At 33.5% G+C, this 9,405-nt stretch overlaps 1 long non-coding RNA gene across 1 annotated transcript; it reads right to left on the reverse strand.

Moving 5' to 3' along the window:
- Positions 1-3,337, reverse strand: LOC139903019 (uncharacterized). Its single transcript, XR_011777874.1, has 4 exons — positions 3,203-3,337; positions 2,393-2,703; positions 1,568-1,695; positions 1-889 (listed from the first exon to the last, which is right to left on the reverse strand). It is a non-coding gene; the product is annotated as an uncharacterized lncRNA (long non-coding RNA).
- Between the last annotated feature and the right edge of the window lie 6,068 nt (positions 3,338-9,405).

The following is a 9,405-nucleotide window of genomic DNA, read 5'->3' on the forward strand; positions in this document are numbered from 1 at the left end:
ATGGCATATATCTTGTATCAAGAATTTGTATAACAAATGAATATCAACTTACAACCAACAAAATTTCAGATATCAAAACACGAAGAAAAAAAATCAACATGAAAACAAAACTCCTATCATACACCGACAAACTCATCATCATTCTCATCCTATATTTTCATCATCTGTATCTATTCTTAATTTCTTATGTATTTTTCTGAATCTAATCATCCCAATTGGCATCCCAGTCATCTTTTTTTGTGGGTCTTGAAGTAAGACCATTGGACGAGATACTTTTACTATGAATACCTTCTCCTGGTGATTTTATAGCTTTATCTTCATCCCAATCTTGATCCCACCCTTCTGCACCAATTTCAACATTGACTTCATTTGAAGATTTGGGGAGTCCCATCTCGAGTTCTTGATATGGAACTCCATTGTCGGTTCTCCTTTTCCTGAAACTGCATAAAGCCCATGAAGCTCCGATGATTAGGGCTACAAGAAAAGCAAAATAAGCACCGTATAGAGGTGTTACTTGCTTTGAATAAAACGTTAACTGATCGAGAATGTTGATTTGAGATATGGGAGTATCAATAATTGTAGGCTTAGGAAGAGGGTCAGTTTTATCTATTGAATTTGAAGGGTCATCAACATCTTTTACCTTTGATGGGTCATTGACTTCCTTTGACTGTGAAGGGTCTTTAACATCATTTGACCCGTCTTTGGGTTTTTCAGGACTGTCGGCAGGGTTATCGACATCTTTAGGGTTTAATGTTTTTTTGGGATCCTTAAAATTTGAAGGGTTGTCGATGGGTGATATGTTAGGTTAATCAAACTGAAGCTCACAACCTCCATAACCAGCATCTAGAGTAATATTGGTGCTTTTATCTCCAGATAATGTGATATTAACCTACAATAGAGTGAACCACAATGATCAAGTTGAATACGAACCCTTAAGCATAGTTCATTTCCAATAGTAACTATGTTAGAACTAGTATACAATAAATAGCAATGTTACTTACATAAGGATTCTATTTTATTATTTCCACTGGTTAAACCGTGTGTATATCCTATTTAGTTTTACCTTATTTGAAGTGATGCCAAAGTGAATTGTGAATCATTACAAATTTTTATAATTTACCATTATCTGCTGTTGTATCTTACCAGACTTTTTGATAATCTACACTAGCAGAAATTTTTAGTAACTACATATTTTGGGCATGCAAATCAGTGAAGTTGATAGAGTAGTGAAGGATCCCCACAAATCTGTTGCCCAAATTTGATAAAGATTATGTTGGTGATCTCTTTATAGATGATGATTGTGTATCTAGAGACTAAAGACAGCTCACTGTATAGTTCTTCAGGGATTTTCAAAACCAATGGCAGCGAAAGGCAAGTTATAGTTGTTCACAGTAAATGATCCAAAAGATAGAAAGTTTTTGAATAGCACGTATGAAGCTGAAACTATAACTATGTCACTATATTTTAAATACAATCAAAGTTTTAACCTTTTCCTAAAAGCATCATATATTAATGATTCCAAGATTCAAAAATGAATAATGAAGGGGGTAGCAGAAAAAAACTAAACCTTTTCCATTCCATGACCATGTATCTCAAAAGGTGGCAAATTATCTTCTGTGGATGTTCGAATGGTGATATTCACTTTCAAGTCTGTATCTTGTTCATTTTGCACAAGAAGTATCAGCTTGTTGGAACCTGGTAGAACGAGGTGGTTAAGTGTATAGCATGAAAATAAGTACAATAGAAGACTAAATTTTAAAGAAAAATATGTATAGCACACTAAGAAGTACACCGATAACGAATAGAGCATAGATTGGTCGATATTATATCAACATAACGTATTCAGGATATGGCAAGGTTCAACACTTGTTTAAACTAGAATTCAAGAAAATTCTCATTAGTCTATGTTGATATTAAAGATAAGGGCTAGTGGCTAATATAGTATAAACATAAAGCATTGGTTAGGTAAAAAAAAAAAAAAAAAATGATGGTTCAAGATGGTTTGGGTCAAAAGATTCATCAACACGGGTCCAAACAGATTGAGTCTGGGTGCTGTGATTAACACTTGCGTATATTCTCTAACCTCACAAAAGTTATATTTAATGACATATACTTTTTCCATTAAAAAAAATCCATTTATAAGGTTTTAACCGCCGGAGAACACTTTGGTCAAAATTTTAACCCATTTGACCCTGTCTACTCATTTGAATAGATTCCTACTTAGAAAAACAATGAAATTTGACCCATCGATAAATACACAAACTATATCGCATATTCAACTAAATGGGTCAAAATTGCCACCTTTAGTGGAAAACTAGTAGCTAGCTGCAGTCCACAACCAGATTAACAGCATAAATAGCTCAGAAGGTAGAAAAAAAATAAAAGGTTTTACCAATTTCAAAATCTTGAATACATGCAATCATGGTTTTTTTTCTGGTCACTACAAACAGGATTCCCCTCGCAACGTTTGTTAGTAGATGTTTCCGACTGCTTTTGGTTTTCTACTTTCTTCTCGCCATCTTGACTCTTCCCATTATCAACTATCTTATCATTAGATGTTTCAGAACCTGCCTTACTATTAGTATCATTCAAGCCCTTAGATTCAACATTTGAAGGGTTTGTATTCAGTGTATTGTTTGTCTTTGTTGACTCATCTGGGGAGATATTTGGTTTATTATCATCAGGTGGTGGTAAAGGTGAATCCTACAATCCAAGAACAAATCAGCAGAAAACTTCTTTGATATGCAGCACATATTTGCACCAAGTGGAACAAGTTTCAATACATATTTACATGAAGATGTGAGTATGTGACCAAGCAAAAAAAATTGTGTCGTTATATGCATTTACATCCTTAGCAGTCTACCAGGAGTTAAGTTTGCTAGAAGTTTTAATCTTCATACTAATGTTGTATCCATGTTACAAGTGCATAAATATGTCTAACAAAGAGCAAAAATAAGTGAATTTTGCAAACTTACCAGCTGAATAATATCGAAAAAATACATTTCGATCACTAGTACCAACCATACTTTGTAGCTATTATATTACTAGTTCATCATCAAGTTATTGACTTTTAACAACCAGATCACACATTATGACAACACATATCAAATAGTAAAAATCAATGTTAGCTATCTTAATATTTAACCAGTGATCAATTTAACATAATGTGCTACAAAAATAGCATGAACCAATGACCACCAACCTGATTACCAATAGAATCGTTACTTGTATCCGAAACCTCAACTAACTTCCGAGAGCTAAATGCATTAGACGGACACAAAAGGATCGTAAATAACAACAATAACACGAATACAAATCCGTTTATTTCCATTTCCATTTCCATTCTACCTCAAAAAACGAAAAAATTTACAGAAATCTTCGCTCCGCAAAAACTGAAATTATACAAATTAACCTGCTGAAATAAAGTTGTTAAAATAAAGAGTATACACGCCTTCGAAACTATTCAATTTCATTATCCTCTTCACAAGATATAAATGACCTAAGCCCTCATTAACATTATCATTAGTCGATTGACAGCAAAGGTCTTGATCGGAATCGCAAATTGATCGAAAATTGATGTTAAAGTTACTGGAATTAGAAGTTTTTTGGTGAAAATTTTAGGAAAAAAAAAAAAACTTTTTGAGTTAAGATTTGAAAGGGTAAAAAGATAGCAGTTGATGTGTTCTTCGAGTTCGGTAATAAAACTTAGGGAAATGGTTCAAAATACAATTTTTTTTTTTTTTTTTTTTTTTTATTAAGGCTTCAAACAAAATACACTTTTTAAAAAAAAATTATCTTTATACACCATTCGACACCTTTATCTGTCGTCTACTACCATTTTTACAAAGTAGTCGACGGTGAGATAAAGGTGGTAGACAGAATTTACAAAGTAGTCGACCGTCTACTGCCTTGTTGTTGCTGTCTACTGCCTTGTTATTGATGTCTACTGCCTTGTAGACACTAACAAGGCAGTAGACAGCAACAACAAGGCAGTAGACAGTAACAACAAGGCAGTAGACAGTCGACTACTTTGTAAATGTCTGTCTACAGCTTTGTTCTCACTGTCTACTAACCCTGCCAGTAGACGGGAATTCGTCTACCACCTTTATCTCACCGTCGACTACTTTGTAAAAATGGTAGTAGACGACAGATAAAGGTGGTAGACGGAAATCCCGTCTACCGAATGGTGTAAAAAGACAATTTTTTTTAAAAAAATGTATTTTGTTTAAAGCCTTAAAAAAAGTGTATTTTGATCAATTTTCCTAAAACTTATTGATTAAATTGAATCCCCCGGGTTATTAAATCATTGGGCCTAACCCTGACCCTAAATTATTACAATTTGGGCCTCTTTTTAATGTTTAGGTCATAATAAGTATTTGCAACTTTATTAAATTATTATTTTCTCAAAAAAAAAAAATTAAAATTTTCTTTTTGTCATTTGTTAAAATGAAACAAATAAATTATCAAAACTCCAGTTTAGTTATCACAAAAGAAATTAGGGTGTGTTTGTTTTGTGTATAAGATTATAAATGGTATATGTGTGAAAGAAATTGGAAAAGTAAAAATATATTAACGCCCTAATTTATTTATACCATAATATTATACTTTTATTTATCATCATCACTTCCCTAACAGTAATTAAAACATCTTAGAGCACTAGGAGTGGTGTCCGTCGGGTACCCCGTCCCCCACCCCGTCGCACGTCACCCACTCCCAGTGGCGAAGATTGAATATCGAGATTGGGGGGACGAAATAATTTAAGCAAAACATGTAGACTTTTATATAAATATAAGGCGTACGAAAAGTTTAAATCACTATTTATTTTTGTTTATATTATTAAACTTAAATCACTATTTATATATATTATTAGGTTAGCCTCTATGAGTAAATAGTAAAATAATAATATTTATTATAATTATTATAATTAGTATTGTTATTATTATATAATTATTATACTTACGATAAATATAAATAATTAAATAATAATAATAATAATAATAATAATACTATAATACTCCGTCGTAAAAAAAAGAACACGATAAAATAAATAAATTAAGTAGAGTAAATGTATAACGACCCTCATTTTTCCATTCTATATATTTTCAATATTAAATGCCCAAACAATATAATTAAAACTTAATAATTAAACTTTAATAATTAATTGTTAAGTAATAAGAATTATAAGACATATAAATTAACTTTGTACAATAATTGACAAGTTAATAAAAGATGTAAATAATAAGCTAATTAACTTTTGTGAACAAAGCATAATACTCTAAAACTTGTATCCTTTAAATAATGTAATTAAAACCTTTAATGAGCTATTTAAGCTAATCTAAAATACAAGGACTAAAACGAAAAAGTTTCAAACCCTTCCCATGAAACCCTAGCCGAAAATTTGAAGGGGAAATTACCCATTTACCCCTCAAAATTTCGGCCACCATGGGCCTAACCCTAAACCCTAACTTTTGCTTCAAGTATTCCCCTTTAAATCCTAGATCTAGAATCATCCTAATGCAACTATAAATAGAGGCCTAGGCTAATGCTTTTCATGCACCAAAACATACGCACAATTTTCTCTCTCAAAAAAAAAAATCTCTCCCTCTCTCCCTTTGTGAATTTCGGCCAAGGAGGAAAAACTACCACCACCATCGAAATCTTCATCATCATCTTCAAGATCTTCAAGTGATCTTCAAGTTTGTTCATCGTGTTCTTCGCGTTCTTCAAAGACCTTCAAGTGTGTTCTTCGATCTTCAAGTGTTTGATCTTCATCTTCAAGCCATCTTCATCTTTTCATGTTAATCTTCATCGTCGTTCATCAAGGTAAAAATCCTAGATTCTAAACTTTTACTTCTATCTTGTTGATTCATGTTTATGTTCATAATCATATACATGTTCTTATTCATAAACATACATACTTGTTCATGTAAAAAAATATATAAAACATATACATATACATACATACTTACACGAAAAAAAAAAAAAAAAGGTTTAGATCTACAAAACCCTAAAGATTTATTAAAGATTATGTTAGTATTTAAAAATGGTAATAAGATATATACATACTATAAATAGGTACACCATGCTTTTGTAAAAAAAATAAAAAATATACATATATATATATATATATATATATATATATATATATATATATATATATATATATATATATATATATATATATATATGTGCCAAAAATTAAAAAAAAAAAGAGATTTTTGTTAAATCTTAAAAACCTTAAAGATGTGATAAAGATTTGTTAGTGTTTAAAAAAAGGAAACAAAATATATACACACATGTACGATATATATACTTATATATTTATATATATATATATATATATATATATATATATATATATATATATATATATATATATATATATATATATAAATATTTTACTATATATACATAAACCCTAATTAACCTAACCCTAATCTATTAAAACCCTAATACAACTTAACCCTAAACATTAATTATTAAACCCTAATAATCATTACCTAATTATTTAACCTAATCATTTATTTATTACTAAACCCTAATATTATATACTACTTTAATTAACTAAAACTCTAATACTACTATATAACACTTATACACTTATATTACTACCAACACTTATAGTATACTACTTATATTATTATGACATACGATTACAAATAGTCATTCACGGTAGCGTGAAATTACTTGAACATCGACGTTGCTTAAGGCCTAGGATGATCCTTGGTACCACTATGGGACGCTTGTGGATTACGAATGCCAAACTTAGATTTTGGTCAAGAAATCCTGGGCCAACCGGTAACAATTGGTCATTCTAGTGACTCGGCGGTGGCATAGATGTTTGGGTATGGTCCACAATATCAACCCGACTATAGTAATCAAACACTTAGTTACTTTCACACTTAATAAGTGGTAGACTTATTAAGGACAACTCACTAGTGTTCAACACTAACATTCTAAAAGTGGAAACTTACTAGGAATGAAAACTTAGTAAAACAAACTATAACACTTTCATACTTAAACTTAAACTTGGGCAAAACACTTAACTACTCTTAAAATGTCATTAGGTTGACTTTCTGCTCACGTTCATCCAAACTTTCTATTCCGAGGAATAACAGCTCTTCTCTACTTACTAAGGTGTAACAACCCAAACCAACCCGCGAACAAACCACGTGAAAATACAAAATAAAAAAAAATTTGCTGCACAGTGAACTGGCGCGGCGCGCCAGTATGGCCGCGCGGCGCGCCATTCGGGTCTGTCCGGAAAGTCTCAAAATGCGAAAAAGATTGACTAGTTCCCGACACTTTTAGACGAAACGCTTTTTACCATACATCCAAATATGTAAAACTAACCTGTTTCAAATATAAAATCAAGTTTTACATAATGGGGCCCACATTGGCCGTTTTACGACTTTCGTACAAAATACAAGTTTCCATCACAATTTACATTTAGACGAGTTAGGACTCTATAACCCAACCCGATACCAAGAGCATAATCCCGGGGACTACCAAATGCCCAATCCGCGTCCGCATATCCAAAAGCTACCCCATCGAGCCCAAGCGCTCCTACGCAACTAGTCTAACAACTAGCTAGTTTCATAACGCAATACCTGTAAAAAGGTAAACAACGAGAGGGGTAAGCTAAAAGCTTAGTGAATGCAATAATTATACGAATACATATATAATTATACCTACTTGCAAACACTTACACAAACCGCAAACACGCTAGCGAACATAATTAGCTTATCGTCACAATAACAAGCTATAAATCTCCAATACCACAAGCTAGCATAACAACCGCATATAAATATAACTCGAATAATATAATATGCTTACATCACCAATAACCATGGTTAACCAATAGTACAAGGGAACTGCGCTCGCGAAAACGCCATCGGTGTTCGTAACATCCGTTAGGGCACTTAACACCTCGCACCACTAACCCCTAGGGTGGCACCTTAACACCTCGGCACTTCACCCCGAGTGGCATCTTAACACCTCGATGCTTCACTCGTTATTTTACGGAGTGGTGTCTTAACACCTCGACACTACACTCCTAGGTGGCATCTTAACACCTCGATGCTACACCCGAGTGGCATCTTAACACCTCGATGCTACACTCTTCACGTGAAACGTGGTGTCTTAACACCTCGACACTACACCTTTCACGCTACAACAAATAGATACATTATATACATACGCATATAATTATTTCACTCACCTCAAAGTCTTGTGAAAAGATACCCGAGCTTGCGAAACCTCAAAGTAACGTACCTATCACATTATACATATTATCAAACGCAAACTCAAGTCGGTCAACCAATTCTTTCACCCTTCCTAAGTCATTTTGACCCAAAGTGCAATTTTAACCCATTTGCACCCTTAACCCTACATTGGGTCAACACACAATAAAACCCTAATCATTCGTCAAGATGGGTTTAAAACACATTTAGGTCACAAGGCTAACTCGTTTTCATAATTACTAGGCCACTTAGGTCATTAAAGACCCATTTGACCCATTTCAAGGTCAACACACCTATTTGGGTCATCCATGCCTAATTAACACCCATTTACATATCATTGAAGTGTTCTAGTACTTTAACTAACTAATTAGGTTCATAAACATAAATTAACACTTTGAAAACCCTAATTAGTTACCTTTGAGTCTACATGACCCAAATTCACCCAAAACCCCCAAATTACTAGCAAGTGGGTTTTGTGTGCATCACTAACCCAAACCCTAACCCTTAATGCAATTAAAGTAAGAATCTAGGTTTTAGAACTTACCAACACAATCACTACGTAGCTAGCGACTAGATGAACGACTTTAGAACTCGCACTAAGACCCGATTCAACCTCTTTCACCCTTTGATGGAGCTTTCTCTCTCAAGGATTGCACTCTCACTCTAGAGTTTAATTGGAGAAGATGGGGTTGTTGTGGGAGTAGTAAATGAGCTCCCCAAAACTGATCTAGGGTAATAAATTCGGCCTCCAAGTGATTTTACCAAAATACCCTCAAAATATCTAATTTAAAAGAAAGAGAGAATCTGTCACAGACAGATGGCGCGGCGCGCCACCTAGCCGCGCGGCGCTCGACCCTCCCAGTTCAGCATCTTTTGTCTTTTTAATTATGTGCAACAAAAACCCCAAACTTGAGTAACTCATATACACATATGTACACTACGAATATTCGGGTCTTACAACTCTCCCCACTTATTCTCGATCACGTCCTCGTGATCTTCGTCACTTAACCATTCCGGACCTACACTCTACGGTCCTTTGACAAGTATCCAACTTTTTATCCTCAATAATTCCAATAACAATTTCCATTAATCCGAAGTTTTCACCACACGCTAATAATCACTAGCGTGCATTACCGCAACAAGCGATATCCCACGCGCCCAA

This window comes from Rutidosis leptorrhynchoides, chromosome 3, assembly GCF_046630445.1.
Source record: "Rutidosis leptorrhynchoides isolate AG116_Rl617_1_P2 chromosome 3, CSIRO_AGI_Rlap_v1, whole genome shotgun sequence".
NCBI classification, from domain to species: domain Eukaryota; kingdom Viridiplantae; phylum Streptophyta; class Magnoliopsida; order Asterales; family Asteraceae; genus Rutidosis; species Rutidosis leptorrhynchoides.